The sequence below is a fragment of the Rhea americana genome, unplaced genomic scaffold, assembly GCF_003343005.1.
Source record: "Rhea americana isolate MKP2758 unplaced genomic scaffold, rheAme1 scaffold_94, whole genome shotgun sequence".
NCBI lineage: Eukaryota > Metazoa > Chordata > Aves > Rheiformes > Rheidae > Rhea > Rhea americana.
Window position 1 is genome coordinate 1,700,555 of NW_028187133.1, and position 17,987 is coordinate 1,718,541.

The window sequence follows — 17,987 nt, forward strand, 5'->3', positions numbered from 1 at the left end:
CCTACACACTGCAACTACTTCCAAGTTATCTGTCACTTCTTAAGGAAAAARAAGAACAAAGAAAAGAGGAGCTCCTCTTTTTTCCCTCAGCAAATAAGAATGCTAGGTAAATACATCTTCAAATCCTCCTTTTAAATACCTCTATAGTTACAAAAAAAACAACAGTTTCACCCATGCAGCAATAAAAAAAATTAACCCATATATTGAGAAGATATTACAGAATTCTTCTATGTATAGTTTAAGAAATCCTTATTTCACATTCACGGTTGTATATTTGGGAACAATCAYTAATAAGGAGCATCATGGATAAAGTGAGTAAGGCAGATTTGTTTACTTTATCTTCCAAGATACGAAATTAAGGGTGTAAAATGGTAATAAAAGATTGCTTATTCAAAATAAGGAAGACGATATTCTTCATACAACACAGTCAGGTAACTCAGATGATGTATCTCAAAAAACTAGCAAGTGATCAGGCAAAACAACTCCGGGTTATTTTTAATTAAAATAAAGTTGTTTAGAATAGCCTGTTTGATTTTCATATGTTAGCAAATGCTCAGATGTAAGAATCAAGGAAGTCTCATCTGCTTCCAATAAAAATTCTATTTTTTAAAAAAACATATAGCCCTAACAGTCAATCAGAACACTTCATAATACACTTTAAAAAAAAAAAAAAAAAAGGAATTTTAGTCTAAAATTAGTCTATTATGCTTAAAAGATTTAAATTTCTGTCAAAAAAAGATAGGAACTTAAAGTTTAGTTTGAGATAGTCTGTGCTCTGTCTYCTCTAGATTTTTCAAAGGTTTTTAAATAATCTATTCATGTCAAGAAGATTGAGTAAGCCTTTACCTTTGAGACAAGTACTCAAGACTGAAGGTAACTTAAAAATGCAGAGTAACTAGCAGAAGTTTAAACTGTCTCATCATTCACCTTCTTCKTTAGTGAGGTAAATCCTGTTTAGGAGTGACGTATACAGAACTTCACCATCCAAATACAAAATTAGTCTCTTCCACAATCACAGTTTGGCTACAACAGTGATACTTATCCTCAACATTATCTTAGTAGTCTATTCAATGATTACACTGGGAGGTCTGTATCTTTATCCTAAATTAACCTTTTCTCTCAATTCAGCTTTTAGAGAATAAAAGACAATGCTTCTATATACAAATTTAGAACACACTGATTTATAGTACTACTTTGCTTAGTGACTTCAAGCACTTAAGCTTACTGTAAGGTATTAAAAGAATTGCTGKTTTTTTGTAAGTAGAGGAAATACTTACAGGCTTGTAAAACTTAGAACATCTTTTCATTAATTTGCACGATGCAGTTCTGGGATTGGTTTAGATTAGCTTTGTAAACCAGAGACATTCCATTCTGTTTTGCAGCTAAAGAAAATTTAAGTTTTAACATAACACACAGTTAAGTAAGTATACCTGACACTGCCCTTCCGGATAAAGACCTTCAGTTTCAGGTCACCAATGGGCATGAGAAATTAAATCCTTTCCAAATGCTCAAAGTATCTGCAGATATCATGTTATTTGAACCTATATAGGGCCTTCTAAYCTAATGCTGCATAATTTCATAGTTGACTAAATTTTCAATTTAATGCAGTACGTATCAGTGTTGTTCTCCGATTCAAACTTCACAAGAATGGCTTATAAACAATAATGGCTAACACTAACCATAATATCTCACAATATTTTAATGATAGTAACGTCAGATTCTCTACTGCTGAAGAAGTAGTACTTCTCTTACTACATTTATTACTATAAGATCAACTCTCACAAACCTCAGGGTAAATCTTCATTACAGGAAGAAAACAACAAAACTGAACTATACAAGAAGTGCTGCTTACAGGCAGATTATGCAAAAAAAAAAAAGCACCACATCTCTTTTGGGGCTGCTATTTTATCTTGTCAAAAGAGCAGATAACTGAAGCAGCAGTTGAGAAGCACATTCCAAAATGATGAGTTCTGTAGCCCAAGCCTCTGCTTCTTTAGAGGTTTAGCTAGTAACACAGTTTCAACCCACTCCTGATGGGCAAAACAGCCTAAATTTATATTGCTATTTAAATCAAGCGGATTCAAGCTGAATTAAAAGCAAATCTGAATTACATTTGCACTRTATTCAAGTTCCCATGCAGTAAAGCCGTGATATCTATCTAGCACTGTTGTTTAAAATACAGTTGCCTCCTTGAGAGCTGAACAGGTTTAACTAGAGATGCTACTAGTAATCTTAAGGATAAAATCACCACATTAGCATGGAACTGCATCTGTTATGACCTTCTTCCACTTCTCAGAGTCATCAGGCGCAGCATGATGTAACACTGATGCGGTTGCATTATTTTATCTCCATATTAGTTAGTTCTGTTAACTCCACAGTAAGCTGCACAGTTATCACTTAAGCATACTTGCTTAAGGCTGTGGCTCCACAAAGAGTAAGAAACAAGGCTTCTTAAAAAAAAAGATGGAAATTAAAAATTCTTAAGCACAGATTTCTGTAATGCAGAGTTTTGGGCTTGTTTTGTTTTGGGGTTTTTTTGCTTGTTGTAGAATTAAATTTGTTGCCAAGAAAAGAACACAAAATACAGATCCTAAGAAAGGTCTGACAGTAAAAAGAATTTAAATAGAATCTTACTTCCTGGAGACTWGTCCTATTATTAACACTTTTTTGTAAGTTGCCTTAGTAAGGTGACTCCAAAACCTACTATTCCCTTCCCCTCACACTCTCAAATATCCTGGTTTCACTAGTGGGTCAAGAGAAGTTGATAAACTACATGGAACAACAGATGGCTTTATTTAAAGAAGCAGTATATCAAACATTGCGACTGCAGCAGCGATCTGCAAAACTCTTGTATGTGTGTCCAGGTGTCAGAACAATGAACGATGATTGTATCAGTATGCAATCATATTGAATACTGAACCATATGGTTGAACATCAACATGAACCCATATTAAAGATAGAAATATATCAATAGACTGGCTTTAACAGTGAACTGTTTTTGAACAAAAGAAATTAAATATTAAGGATACCTTTTTCATTTCTACTAACTTCAAGTATCAACTGGAAAGCATACAAGTGATGACAAGTCTTAACGGAAGTCTGCAGCCATTGGCATGGCCAAATTCCAAATTTGAAATGACCCATAACTGTTGAGGTTCTTGACAGGTTTGCTCTGTTCTATATTAAACATAAGATTGTAAAATGTCTCCCTCCAGACTTCAGCCATGACACACGTAGCTGATCAGCAGGAAAAGAATCATGGAAACTTCCCAGTCATTGGTTCTGAAGAAACACTCAGGGATTCGCACTAGACATTAATTCTAGTTTTCATATTTTGATGGAGCCGGTATCCTTAATGTAAGAAAATAAAGTATCTCTAGAGAATATCTATCTAGTCTTGAGAGATACAGGTAAGAAACATTATCTGTCCATTCCAACGAGAATCTTGTCTATGAGAATACAGAAACTATCCTAAGCTCTAATAATCCTCCCAGTTCAATATAACATAGTTAAACTGCAGAGCTTTTGCAAATTATACTCTTAAGGCTCCTCCTCACTCCCCTYATTACAAGCCAAGATAGAGGACCATGGAGTTCATGTCACCAGAAAAAAAGAAAAAAGGAACAGCTCATAACTGGAAATACGAATGTTAAAAACTCTACTTAAATTTTAGACACAATCTTGTGATAACAGCTAAAGCCTGAAGCAGCCTTGTATCTCTATAACAAACCTGATATGCAATTTCATAGCTGTGCTGACAGAGTAAAAACATGAGATTGGGAACAATAGTACTGTGACTCCAGAGCATCAGAAGTTTGAACTCTTCATACAACAACAAATGCAGTACATCTCTCAATATCTAACTGATTAAACAGTACCTGCAGAGAATCAATAAGCTATGTTTGTAGGAAAACAAAGTACATACACAAAGAAATCATCATCTGTTTGAAAAAAATTGGTTACAATCCTAACTGGTCCCAGGTTAGGTCTGAAGAATACAGTGTCAAGGCTAAGAAGAAAGCTGTAACACAGAATGACTATCATCCACTGATGATGACAAATAAGCAGTAATGATTTTGCATCACAGAATATCTCAGATTACAGAAGATTTATAAAAGGATGCTAAGAAGAATGATAAAAGAAAATGYCCAAGTAGCAATCTAAGAAATCCCAAAAACCAAGAAAAAGAGGCCAAAGTTTCCAAAATGGGAAATTATTATTAAATAGCTACTYGTCCATTTTATGCATAAAAAAGAATGCCATTTGGATAGAATAAGTATCATTTGAAAAAAACTGATCTGAGAGAAAGGCTTGCTGATATTAAAGATAAGGGTTATAATGTATAAGATAAAAAAAAAAAAAGGAACGAGAAATGCCCGTTTAGTAAAAAATAACGACACTATGAACAAAATTAACCAAGCCACTACGGAGAACAAACATATTGCTCATAAAAAACAATGCTAAGCAGCCTAAACGAAGAAAAAAAAGAAAAGAGAGAGAGAAAAACAGAATTGCTCATTTATGGTCATAGACTTGATTTAGTTTGATGCTAAACCTTACAGAAGGAGTCTCATGACTAGAACATTAATGTGATTAGTCATAACATTAATTGGACAACAACAGTGTTACTCGCATCTCAGACACCAAAAACTTCAAATGAACACAGCAATACTTGCTAGACAGGATTAAAAACAGAATGAGCTACACATCATCACCATAATAATAATAATGCACCCGGGGTGCATTAAGACGACTATTGCCAGCAGGTCAAGGGAGGAGATCCTGCCCTGCTACTCAGCCCTGCKGAGGCCTCATCTTGTGTCCTGTGTSCAGTTCTGGGSTCCCCACTACAACAGAGACATGGAGCTACTGGAGAGGGTCCAGTATAGGGCTACAAAGATGATCAGAGGGCTGGAGCACCTGCCCTATGAGGAASGGCTGYGAGAGCTGGGCCTCTTCAGCCTGGGGAAGAGAAGMCTGAGGGGGGATCTTATCAATGTGTACAAGTACCTGAAGGGAGGGTGTCAAGGGGAYRGGGACAAACTCTTTTCAGTTGTCCGGTGTGACAGGACAAGAGGCAATGGGCATAAACTGAAGCACAGGAAGTTCCTCCTGACCGTGAGGGGGAATTTCTTCCCTGTGAGAGTGACGGAGCACTGGCCCCGGTTGCCCAGAGAGGTTGTGGAGTCTCCTTCTCTGGAGATCTTCAAGGCCTGCCTGGATGCAACCCTGCCTAACATGCTCTAGGTGATCCTGCTGAGCGGGGAGGTTGGACTACATGATCTCCAGAGGTTCCTTCCAACCTTACTGATTCTATGATTCTATGATAAATAGGTAAAAGCCAGATAACAACTGTGAATGGCACAGGCAAGAAGATTCATGAGGCTGCTGCTAAAGCATCTTCAGAGTTTCTGAATGCTTAACATTTAACTTATACATATACTGGCAGATACAGAAAAAATAATCACAAAACTAAAAATCAGTGGCATTTGATTGAAATATTTATGTGCATTTGGTGTATACCAAAAGAATAAACTCCAAGTTATTTAAATTGACTCAAAATTGCCTCAGTTATTCTGTACGGGACCAAAACACCACACATTCAGAATTAAGAATTCAATCTTATGTCTTCATCTCCCCCCCCCCAAACAAATACCATTGCCATACAGAAAGGCTACACTTCACTTCATGCAAAAATATTCACGTTATCTCCTCACTCACTTCTGCAGTGCCCTCTGATGGCCAAGGCCAGAAGGTGCAGCAGCTATAACCTCTCAGCCCAAYATTGTAACATGTATTTTGTACTTGTCATATGCTTCCTGCCTGGTACATGATGCTTACAAGCCATGAGCAATTTGAGTGTAAGCAAGTCTAGATGCAGTAACAAGCCAAAACCTTTTCCTGCCTCTCACCCCATTAACTGTGCTAAGCACAGCTAACACTGCCAGCACAGCCTACAGCCACAGCCAGCTTGGAAAACAGGAAACCAATGAAGTTGCTTCAAACTCCGCACTTCTGAGGTAAAAAGCCTGATCAGACTGCTGGAGATAAGTTGTGGGGCTACTTCAGGGACCTGTGCATAAAGTCGATACATGAGGTTCAGTTTTTAGTTTGTATATTTGCTCTTCAAGAAGTAACAGGCTCCTTGAATTCAAACGCACCTCAGAGAGTTAAGCTTTCACAGAAYTCACTTTACAACTGAGAGGCGCCAATTAGAAAAAATCATTTTAAAGTTAACTTAAAAACTGACAGATTTTAAGACGTTTTACAATTTCCACATTTTCCACTGTTTTTACAATTTCCATGTTTTACATTTTCTATTTGGAATCCTGACAAACAGAAAACTTTTGATAATGAGTCCAATCATGCAGGCAGTGAAAAGAAATATATAATTGCTACCCTATTTCCAAGAAATCCTAAAACTGCATAATTTGTTTCCCAATTTACAGGGCATAGTAAACAAAAAGGAATATTATATCTTTCCTTTTCAAATTTCTAAAGTTATATAGAGATAAATTAGGTCTCAAGCATTTCAAATTCAAAGACCATTACAAAAATTAGAGACAATTATTTAATGTAAATACAAGATTCAGAGTAATTCTACCCTTCATGTTTTCTGCCTCACTCTTTACTGACATGGTTTTCCAGGCTTTTGTGTCTGCAAAGAGGAGAGAAATCAGGAATCTCTCAAGAAATCTCCTCCCATGCAAGTCCATACAACTTGATGGGATGTACCTGAGGACAGAGATAGTTGACTAATGTCAGCTATAGTAACATTAGCTGTCAGTAATGAGGCTGCTCTCCATCACTATTAAAAGATTATGGAGACTGCAAGAGGCCCTTGATGACTAGAGGAAGGTAAATGTTGCACCCATCTACTGAAAGAGCAACACAGATGGTTAAGGAATAGGCTGGTCAACCTTACTTCAGTCTCTAGGAAAATCAGAGCAACTCCTCTTGGAACACACTTCTGGGCAAACAAAGGMGAAGGCAATCAGGAATAGCCAGCATGGATTTATTAACAACAAGTCATTTTTCACTAACCAGATTGCCTTCTGTGAGAAAATGAGAAGACCTGAGCATGAGTGGAAAGCAGTGGATGTTATCTACCTTAATTTTAGCAAGGTTTTTTAGCAAGATCCCACAGCATCCTCATATCTAATTGCAATTTAGTAGTCTATTAGATGAGTGAAAAGCTGCTTAGATTAGCAGTCTCAAATGGTAGTTAGCGGTTAATGCTTTGCATTCTACGTGGAGTCCAGTTAGAAGTGGGCTGAGATCCCCAAGGGTCTATCTATCCTAAGATTTGTTCTGTTCAATATCTTTACCAATAACCTAGAGGAGATAAAATGTACCTTTGAGTTTGCAAACAACATCAGGTTGAGGATACACTCAGGAGCAGGGATCCCAAATGCATTAGAGGAGTAGACCTAAATGCACTAGGGGAGTAGGCTGACAAGAATTTATGAAATTTAAAGATAAATGCAAAGTCCTGCATCTGTGACATAATAAATTCCCACACTGGTACAGACTGACTAGGAAACAGCTCTGCTGAAAAGGACCTGGAGATCCTAGTGGACAGTATGCTCAACAGAAGCACAGTCAGTACATCAAGGGAAGGGCCCTTTATTTGGGGCACTCAGACCATATCTAGAATGCTGTATCCAGTTTTGGTGCCTCCAGTACAAAAAAGATGTTGATCAAGTGGAGTAAGCCTAGTGAGAGGTCAGCAGGTTGATCATACTATCACAGGCAAGTCTTCGGGATTTGAATTATGCCTACATAGTTTCCCAAATGGCTTCCTTTGTACGTAGACAGCATCATGATGACAAAAAGCACTRCATTCTGAAACTTTTCTGTTCATATTTAGACGTATTTATAGATACATACATATGTATATACACACACATGTCACACACTACCAAATGAGCATAACCCATAAGGGGTCTTAAACACTCCCCTCTTCCACTCTCATATAATTAAGGCCTCCATCCTCAGTGGAACTGTCAGAAATTAAAAGAAAAATTCAACAACTGGAAAGTCACAGTAACAAGAGATCCCAGGAATAATAACCGTTGCYCAGGTAAGGCAATACAGACAAGCCTACTAGTGTGGTGATTACTGCTACTAGCCCATTTCCTCCCTTATATTTCACAAAAGGAAAGTAAGCCATTCCAGACAAAGCAGTTCCAGTTCATGGCATCAAAGCGCTCTACATGAAGTTACAGTCACCTGTTCAGAGTTGCAGTGGTTGCAAGCACAGCCAGGYTTGAAACACAGAGTAGGACAGGCCTAAAAAAGTGCAATATGGAACCCTATTTTGAGTAAAGCCAACTCAGTAATGTTTACACACCAAACTTTTGATTCATCCCTTTCTTCAGGCTGAAGTGAATAGATGAGATGATTGGATATGTAGATATAATATATTACATTTCTCATGAAAATGCAATGCTGGACTGTGCAATAAGGAATGGAAAAGCAACTAGGAAATATGTTCCCCAGATAGAGAAGACTCACAACAGTGGATCTGTATTTCCCTGTAGGTCCTTAACTTGGGAAGTTAGCAAAAAAGATTAGAGGTGACATCTTGGCATTGTTCTACAATGAGCTGTAAAATAACCTGAGATAATCCATCAGGAAGTCTAACAAAATATTGTCAAAATCAAGTTTGTCAAGCACCCAAGAGAAACTTAACAAGGTAACAGCTAAAAATCAGCCAAGTGGAAAACATTGATTACCAACTTTAAAACATATCTCTGCACTCCTGATATTCAGGAATAAAGCTGCACTTTCCTCAGGCAGATACGTTGCTGGCCACTAGTAGGGAAGTAAGTGATGACAAACTAGGAGCCTGGCAGAAGAGCATAGGCAATGCAGAGACAAGTAGTCATTCGAATAAGGATCTGCTTCTTCATAAGCCAGAACTGCGAAGGGATTAGARCAGTGTGCCCTGAAGGTAGTGTAACAGGTTAGGTTTCCTAATGCCTGGTACACTAGGGAGACAGCTTTTTAATCTTGTTAACTCTTTAGTAAATAGGGAGGTTTCCCTAAAGCACTAGAACCAACTGGCAAAGACTTGTCAGCTGCTGTCTACTACACAGGACAGATTACCATTAAAAAAAAAAAAAAAAAAAAAAAGTTACTGCCAGATACTTTCTGATCATATTACTATTGCAGTCAGACTGCAGTCTGGTTTACCTCACTCTTTCCTTCCTTGCACCCCAATGGGCAAGGCAGATCCTGGAGAAAGGTGCAAGAGAAAGCATTCAATTACATCTGCAAAGCTATTCTCAATTTGCAAAACTGGAAAGACTACAGGCCAGACAATAGCCCAACAGGCCCAATACTACTACAGCCAAGTTTCACCATCCTAACTCCACATTTGCAGTCCACTTAAATCATGTTTCTAATACTTCAGGCAGACAGCATTCCAGTGATTTCGGTGACAGTATGTACAGTAAGAGAGAAGTAGGAGCTTCTATATAGCTCTCTAAAACTGTTCTTAGAAACAAATATTCTTAGGGCAGAGATTTGGTTTAATTTTGTAAGCTATTTTTGTAAGCTTTACGCATATTTTAAAACAAAGAARCAAGCTTTGCTTCTTTATTGTGGAATTCTGCTCAAGTATACTGCCTCTATGAAATGCACCCGACTTCTCTATTACCAGCACAAATTATTTTGGCAAATAATCTCTCTTCATTTACAAGAGCTGTACAAAGTGTACAAAGATGTACACTTCTTCTCTAGCATAAATATGCAGATTAGCAATTATTTGCAGAAAATAATATATTAACAGATGAACTTCCCCATGGGAAATGGCAGTAAAGTGGAAAGCATATTGTGAGACAGGCCAGAGTCAGTTAGAGCAACATTGACAGCAATAAGCATTTCTAAAAATATTCACTTCATCTATATTTAAAACAGTTTCAACACAAAAATTTTGTTAGAAAAGCATATTGTTACAGTTTTAAGAGTTTAAAATACTTGAATTGTGGAATCAGTACAATTAGTGTTTCTTTTCAGACTATATTTATAGCAGAATTTCCTTTAAACATGTCTTAGCATAGGCATTGCTAAAATAAGAGTGTGCATACTACAATTCTTAAACTTGCTGCTTAAAGATGGGCTACAAACTTTGGAAAGCTTCTATAATTAACCAAATGTCATCTGATACAACAATCAGTTCTTCGGCTTATTTTGTTTGACCGACTGACAGTCTTTTCTCATTCTTCTTTCAAATGGAGAAGAATTTAGTATTTAGTCTTTTTTTCCAAGAGTGAGATGATCTCTATCATTAGTAGGATTGACAAAAACATGCTAACATCATGTAAGCAACTTACATTCATTGGCCTAGAAATTTCATGAGGTTTACTCTGGAAAATTTCTCCATATTTCAAGGAGAAATGTACTCAAAAGATTCACGTAATTGGTCAATACAATTTTTAGAGATTCAATCTATTTCTTTTTGCCCGCCCCACAAACTAAAAWTCAAGCATTTTAAAACATGTTCTCTTCTTATCTTTCTGCATTCCACATTTGTTGTGTGTTGCCTTTTAACTCAAACTGCCCAGCGTATTTTAGTTCACGTAAATAAAACTAAACTGCAACCAAAACCCAAAACTTAAAATACTACTGCTAATTTAGATCTCAAAATCATTTGCAAAGTAACTTCAGTAGCTTATATGACTCTAGTTCTTTCTTGTAATATAAAAACCATCATGTTGTTAGCACAACACTCACTGCTGTATATGTTGCTTTCAGCTGTGGAGGAAAAAAAAAAAAAAAAAGATTTACTCATTTCATCGTGACTGCTCACAACAGCAAGCCCTACATACTCAAGCATYTGTATTTGGTATGCTATTAAATACTTGTTCTATATAAAGAATGTGCAACATTCTAGATCTTTGAAGAGTAAATTTATAAAAATGTGTGCAAAAAGCCACCTAGAATTTAATATCTACCAAAGGATCCAAAAAACAACAGTTACAAACAATGGAGATAATGAAAAATCACTATGATAAAGTGCAGAGCAGGAGCAGGTAAAGGAGCTCTGAGGAATACAGTGCACAGCTTCCAAAAAACACCCCTACTCTCCTCCCCATACTTCTGAAACAGTTTTCAGCATGGAGCAAAAAAAAAAAGAAAAAAAAATCACCTTAAAAAGCAAATTCATGGTAGGTACTCTAAAGCAGAATGAAGAAATACAGAAAGAACATTTCCATCAATAGAGAATAAAACTAGTACTGAGATTAGTTAACCAGAGAAGGTTATAAGCTGGAGCAGAGAAAAACTCCAATTTTAAGAATTGGGCAAGGGTAAATACTCCACAGAGCCTTCAAATAAAAGAAATTTGAGTTTGTCTCATTTTGTAAAATGAGCAAGTACACAAAAAAGYGAGTATTACGTATGTCCTACAGGAGTGGCAAAACTAGAATAAGCTTTTACTTTCCAAGTATTTAAGTCAAACTGCTTGAAAGTTAAGACAAAAACACTGCACATGTTTCAAGACTGTTACAAGAAATTAAAAGTCAGGACTTGACTGTTTACTCAAATGTTGTTTTAGTCAGGCAACAATGTTGCTTTTCAGTAACCCCATTTATTAATCCCAGCAAATAACTGTTCAGCACGAAAAGCAGCTTATCAATTACATCAGCCAGAAGTACTGCCTTAGATGAAGCATGCCTAGGATTTATTAGTCAGAATTATCTGCAAAAATTAATTCTGCAAAGTTGTAGGTAAAGATTCAATATACTTGTTTCCAGGGAAGTTTATGATTCACTGTAAATCACAGTGGTAGCTAAACTGTGGCTCTCGGAGGGGAAAGGGCAGAGGGAGGGAAAAAAACAACCTCTAGACAAAACTAGAAACCATTTGAAATTCAGATCTCAGCAGTGAGCCCGTAATAGAGACTGGTGGAAATTCAATCCCCATTGCTGTAGAAGAGATTCAGCTAGCATTACATTACAGATGAATTATGTTTCCCCAGGAAACAAATGCACTCCCAGCTTGGTCTCATTCCTCAGTGAGCCACTGGCGGGTGGAGGAAGGTACTAGGTACGTCCTCACAGACAGTATACCTGACTCCTTGTGCCACTCCTTGTGCACAGACAGTAGTTTTCACTTAGCAACTGTCTGCGGGGCACAGAAGGCCATAAAAGGAACAATCAGAAGAAAACCAAAATCCCTAACAGTYATCCTGAAGCACACTTCTGTTTTCTTATTAGCCTCTATTAATGCCATACATTCTTTCCTACCAACTACAGTACATCATTCTCAGGATTACTATCACCAGTGCACTAATAAATTGCTATCATGTGACATTAAACAGGTACTGAGGCACTTCCAGGTGATCTATCCCAGCAGGAAAGTATAAATAAATCATATTTCCTGCTAATATACTAGTATATTTCGATATACTTTTTCTGAAATATTAGCAACATCTCAAAAGCTAAGCAAGCCTACAAATTTTAACTCCTGTATATCTTCCTTTGATAGTTTTAACATCATGAAACACTCAAGTTAATTTGAGGAGAGCAGTATTTCCATATGAATCAAATTAGGACCATGCAAAGAGTAAAGCAATGGTTTAGACTGCAAAGGCACATTAAGTACTTACCAAAATGGAAAGAAAAATACTGTGTTAAGTCTAATTTCATCTAGCCTCCCAGTATTATTCAAAATTATTTTACGCTAACAATCTAGGCAGTTGCTAAAAAACACACATGTACTTCAATTAGTAGATACTGTATAAGATGCCGTATGATGGATTTCAGGAAATAATCTATAACCGGACAACTACAAGCCACTACAAAAAGTTAATCCACAAAGAATAAATCCAATGAGACTCAAGTTTTCTGACACACACACAAAAATCTATTCCCTTAATTTTGTTTCTCCCACTCAAAATAATACTATTTTCTTTGTTAGAACTGTACCTTAGACAACACCCTTACAGCAAGATAATACTTAACAACGTAGCAACAGAAACCAGCTGCTGCTCTGCAAAACTCACAGCAAACTTCCATGTGAGAGATTCAGAGGACAAAGTCACTGTAATGKTTTGCACTGCAGTGCCAAAGTTATTACCTTACTAACCTTGTATATGCATATTATAAAAATCATCCATTTATGYTGCAGTGCATTAGCTTAAGTTAACACTGGGAACACCATACCTGAAATGAATTTCAGGTGACAAGACCTTCATTAATCATACTTTCTCACGATTAATGCCACTACATAAAGCTTTCRACTTCACTGATTGAAAATGTAGGTGTTTAGGAAGAAAATGTTTTACAGATGGTGCTACATACACTGACACCCTTCTGAAATTAATGAGCTCTTGGAACATACGGCATAAAAACCAACCAAAACAGCATATTTCCCTAAGATTTAATTTTAATAGACAAGTCATTGGAAACATTTGTAAAACTAAAATAAGTTTTACTTGATGAACATTTCTAAAATTCTTGAAGATTACATACCAAATAGGCATTAGTAAGAAAAACCAAGAAGATGTGAAAATTAGAAAAGATGAGTAAAATCTTCCTTTTGTGCTAAGCCCTCAAAATCCAATAATATGATTTGTGTTTATTTTATTATATTATCAAGGTTACACTGCAAGAAGAACAAACAAGGGGCATCAAGATTATACAAGCTAAAATTAGAATTCTGATTTCTTGCAGTACCAGACACTGCTGCTGTTATTTTCAGCTAATTTTAACTAGTTTCATTTGCAGAAGGTACAATATCATATGACGTTAAGTTCTGACAAGAAAATTTCACAAAACAAGATTTTACAGTGAACTTACAATACAAAAACCAGCTAAGTTACTACTTCAGTAGCTTCAAGATTTGGGGCATGGATTTAAAAACAAGTACTGGAAAACTACTAGACTATGAATTCAAAGTTAGGTTATACTACCAAAGACAACTAAGTCTTTGAAAAGCAAACTCCTTTAATCACACAATAAAAGTGCCAACACTACACAGGAATATATACATTCTCAAGCATTTGCTCATAGCCTAAAAATATACTGTTTAATGAGCACTACAATTTTAAGACCAAACTTCTCTAAACTGTAATGTTCATTAGAATAACAATGATTCAATTTGGTGTATACAAACACTTGACATGAATGAGGGCATCCCAATCGTAATCGAGTTTTACATATCAGGCCCATCTCTGGAATTTATCAAAAATTTGTCTCAAAGGAGAAGACTATAATACAAGGAAGCTAATATCACTATATTTTCTGGAAACAATTGTGCTCAATTCCCTTTCCTCTAGCACTCAATCCTAGCATATCTAAAACCGCATATCTAAGATTGAAAACAGAATTAACGAGTTTAAGTAAAGACTACTATGTTATTATTTTAATAACGAGAAAAAAGTATTTTTACTTGATCAATCTAAAACCTTAATCTCCATATGAAGAATTCTGTTAAATAACACAGAAAAAATATCTATACCAGATACTAAATACTAAATGATACTGCAAGAAAAGTAGTTCAAAAAACCTCCATGCATCTTCAGAGGCTATGCTAATTCTGGGAATGACACATTGACACATGGAAGCTCAAATTTGAAAACCAAAACACTTCCAGCAGGTGGGAGACACTGTCCGTCTCTACATCCATTTCAATTAATCACATCAGGTGATGATTCGGGAGGCAAGCTGTTGTTCAATACAAATGTTGGTCCATACAAGTTAAAACTGCTAAATATTAAGTCAATTTCTCAATTATTTTAGCACACAGCTGATAAAGGTGAGTCCCAACCAATGATCCTACAGCCTCTTCTGCCCCCTACCCTTTTTTCCTGCTTTAGATTTTTCTTGAGGCAATCCTTCTTAGTGYAATATGCAGTTTAACACAGCTCTGATATTGATCTGCAATACTAATCCAAATGTTTAGTGGAAAAATCTTCTGACTTCAAGAAACAAAAATTAAAGCAACTATGCTCAGGGAGAGAGATCCAGTACTGGTAATAATATTTGCAACCTAAGCTCTCAGTGTTACTATTACTGAAATAACCAAACTACTATACAGCATTACTTTWGAGATGTTTGCATATTACTGTAAACTCAGAAAAACCCCAGGCGTAAAATATAATGCAATTTGAATGAGTAAGTTTGCTCTGTTATAAAACAATTCTAAAGCTAATATTACAACTTACATGTACYGCAGAAAATGCTCATTTTCTACAGTTTAGTCACCATTAATGGCACAAAGAAAATTTACTATCAGTCAGAATGTGGAAAAGGTCCTTTCAGCATTGATTCTGCACATAAAATTAATTTCAGTTGCATTTGCAATTGTCAGGAAGGCTTGATAGTATTACCTTCCCCAATTATTGACCCTCAAGGAATAGACTCATACTAGAGATGTCAAACTTGTTTTATTTTTAAAAGGTGAAACAAAACAAACAACTGTTTCATTTAGTGACAGGTAAGCTATCTGACTGATGAAAATGAGTTTCTGCCAATGTCAATACAAAACATTTTAAAAAGTTAGTACTATGAACTGTTTAGTATTCTCTCAAACTATCATATCAACACAAATTCAATTAAAAAAAAAAATCAGCCAGAATCATTCTATGATGCATATAGTTTAGCAGTGGTATGAGCCTGGGCCAATGCCAATGCCTAATCCACTCGGCACTTTGGAGCCCTTCAAAGAGTAGCATCAGCACAAACCTGTCTCATAAAGCTGAACAGCTTCAGGGCTCCTTGTAGAAGCCAGGGCAGGCCCTTATCATCAAATCAGTTTTGTGTAGGGACAACTCCTTCCGAAAGGAGTGTGTACGAGACTGCTTAGAGTAGCAGCACAGAACTTCGGAGATGCAAAATGTGCATCACAGTACAAATACTCAGTAACATCATTCACAGACAACCAACTCAGAGCTTTCTGCTTCTTTGACATCTGAATACCGAACCACTGATGCAAACAGTGGTCTGCACAGTAAGCATAGAGAGATTCCTCTAATCTTTGTGTCTGAAGGAAAGACCGAGAGTCTTTTCACTAACTGTATTCAGGACATTTTCTCCTTTAAAAGCATGTAACAGACCATCAAAGCCAAAACTGATGATCAGAGTCAAACTACCACACGGAAGATACAACCCCCTTCTTTGATACAGCATTAAAGCCTAATTTGGATTATCGCAACATTAAGACCTGCAACTCTTGAATGCTAACACAATGAGAATTAATTGCCTATTAGAAAATAGAACAGAAAGCATAAAATGGCCAGATGCTGCAAAAATAGCAAAATACGCTCCCCAAAGCRTATCTAACTTTACTGCCAGTTTACTAGATTCATTAGAAGACAAATTAAATGGCAAATCAGTGATACTGTTTAAGTTCTACTACTTTTTGGCCAAGTTAGCCATCACACAATCTGTGCATTGTCATGAAGACCTCTGTACTACCATAGCGTCTGAAATTCAGCACCATGTTTTCCTTGACTGATTTCTTTTTTTGCAGGAGACAAACATCCACGTACCACAAAAAGCTCTACCAAGCAGTACCTAACCAGCTGTACCTGCAGAACTTAAGCCTAGAACAAATAATGTTTTGAGAATCACCTTTCATGAACAATACTGAAATGAGCCACTGTCTCATAGCTACCGTTGAAATGTGATTTCGCTGCAGATAAGGCTGAGTAAAAAGGAGCTCTAGTAAAGGTTATCCTCTTAATTTTTATGTTATTTTTTTTTAATTCTATATGCACAATCTTTTCTTGAAAAACATTCTTGTATTTTCAATGAAATTTCTTCATACTATAGCTTTGCACAAAGTATACAAAATTGCTGGAAAATAACTTCCAATAATATATGTGAAATAAATACATGTTTACATCAAAATAACACAGTCAAAAAAATTCAGCTACCAAATACCACACTCCAGTTATACCTCTGTTTGGTATACCAGAGTATTATTAGATTGACTTCTGGAAAATATGTTGAATTTTTGGTCTTCATTTCTCCAAGACACAGCTTAATATGCTAGCATCTCTTCAGTAGTGCACTATGCAGGTCAATTAGCTGGAACAGTTTATTTTAATATGGTTTCACAAACAAAATCAGTAACAGAAAGCCCAAAAGTTCAATCCAGAGCTTTGCAACAGGATAGGAATCACTAATAACTTCTCATCTCCTACACTGAAATTCTGAGGAATGTTTTAAGTCTTATATCACTAAGTTACATTGATATCAGAGTTGAAAATGACTGTTTTCAACAGTAAATAAACAGCTATAAAGTTTTAAAAAAGTATTCCTTTAACAAATTAGAAGGTTAGCATACCAGTAGCTTATTAATTTCAAATATAGTCTGAGTCTGCAGAATTGCTTGATGTTCAGTGAAAACAGCACTATTATATGAACCCTTCCAGAGAAAAATCTATAGTAAAACTGAAGCAGAAACATCATTCTTTCAGTCAACGTATAATGTTCTTAAAAGCTTAAAGTAACTTGCTGCAAGCTTAATGTTCAATTGGTAATACTTACGTCTGCATATTTATGCTTTATTTAAAAAACAAATGTATTYTATAGAAATATGCAAATACAAAGATTTTATATATAACGCACAAAATGCATGTACACACATACACTATATACGAATGATCAGGGCCTTGCAAAATTTAAGAATTGTTCTTTTTCAATATTAGAATCTTCCTAAGTCACTGTGACTTACTAACAGAAGAACACTCGCATGCAGTATTTACCATAGGTAGCCTAGCTAGATTTGGTACCTCAAATATTCGTACAATGAAGACTCATTTTTGCTTGACATACTGTGACTAAGTATCACACTTCCTCACCTCAGGTCTCACTTTAAAAAGAGACAATCACACTATTTTAAATCCTGTCAACCAACAATTGCTGCAGATTGGAAAAAGGAGAAACAAACCAATATGAAAAGTATTCTGTGTATTAGGTTAATATCTTCTGCAACAAGTTACTCTTTTCAYAGAAAATAATTTTAAACGG

The 17,987-nt window shown here is 36.1% G+C and overlaps 1 protein-coding gene across 1 annotated transcript in view; it reads right to left on the bottom strand.

Moving 5' to 3' along the window:
* PRIM2 (DNA primase subunit 2) overlaps positions 1 to 17,987 on the bottom strand; it is a 112,534-nt gene that overhangs the window by 69,926 nt on the left and 24,621 nt on the right. The window lies entirely within an intron of this gene.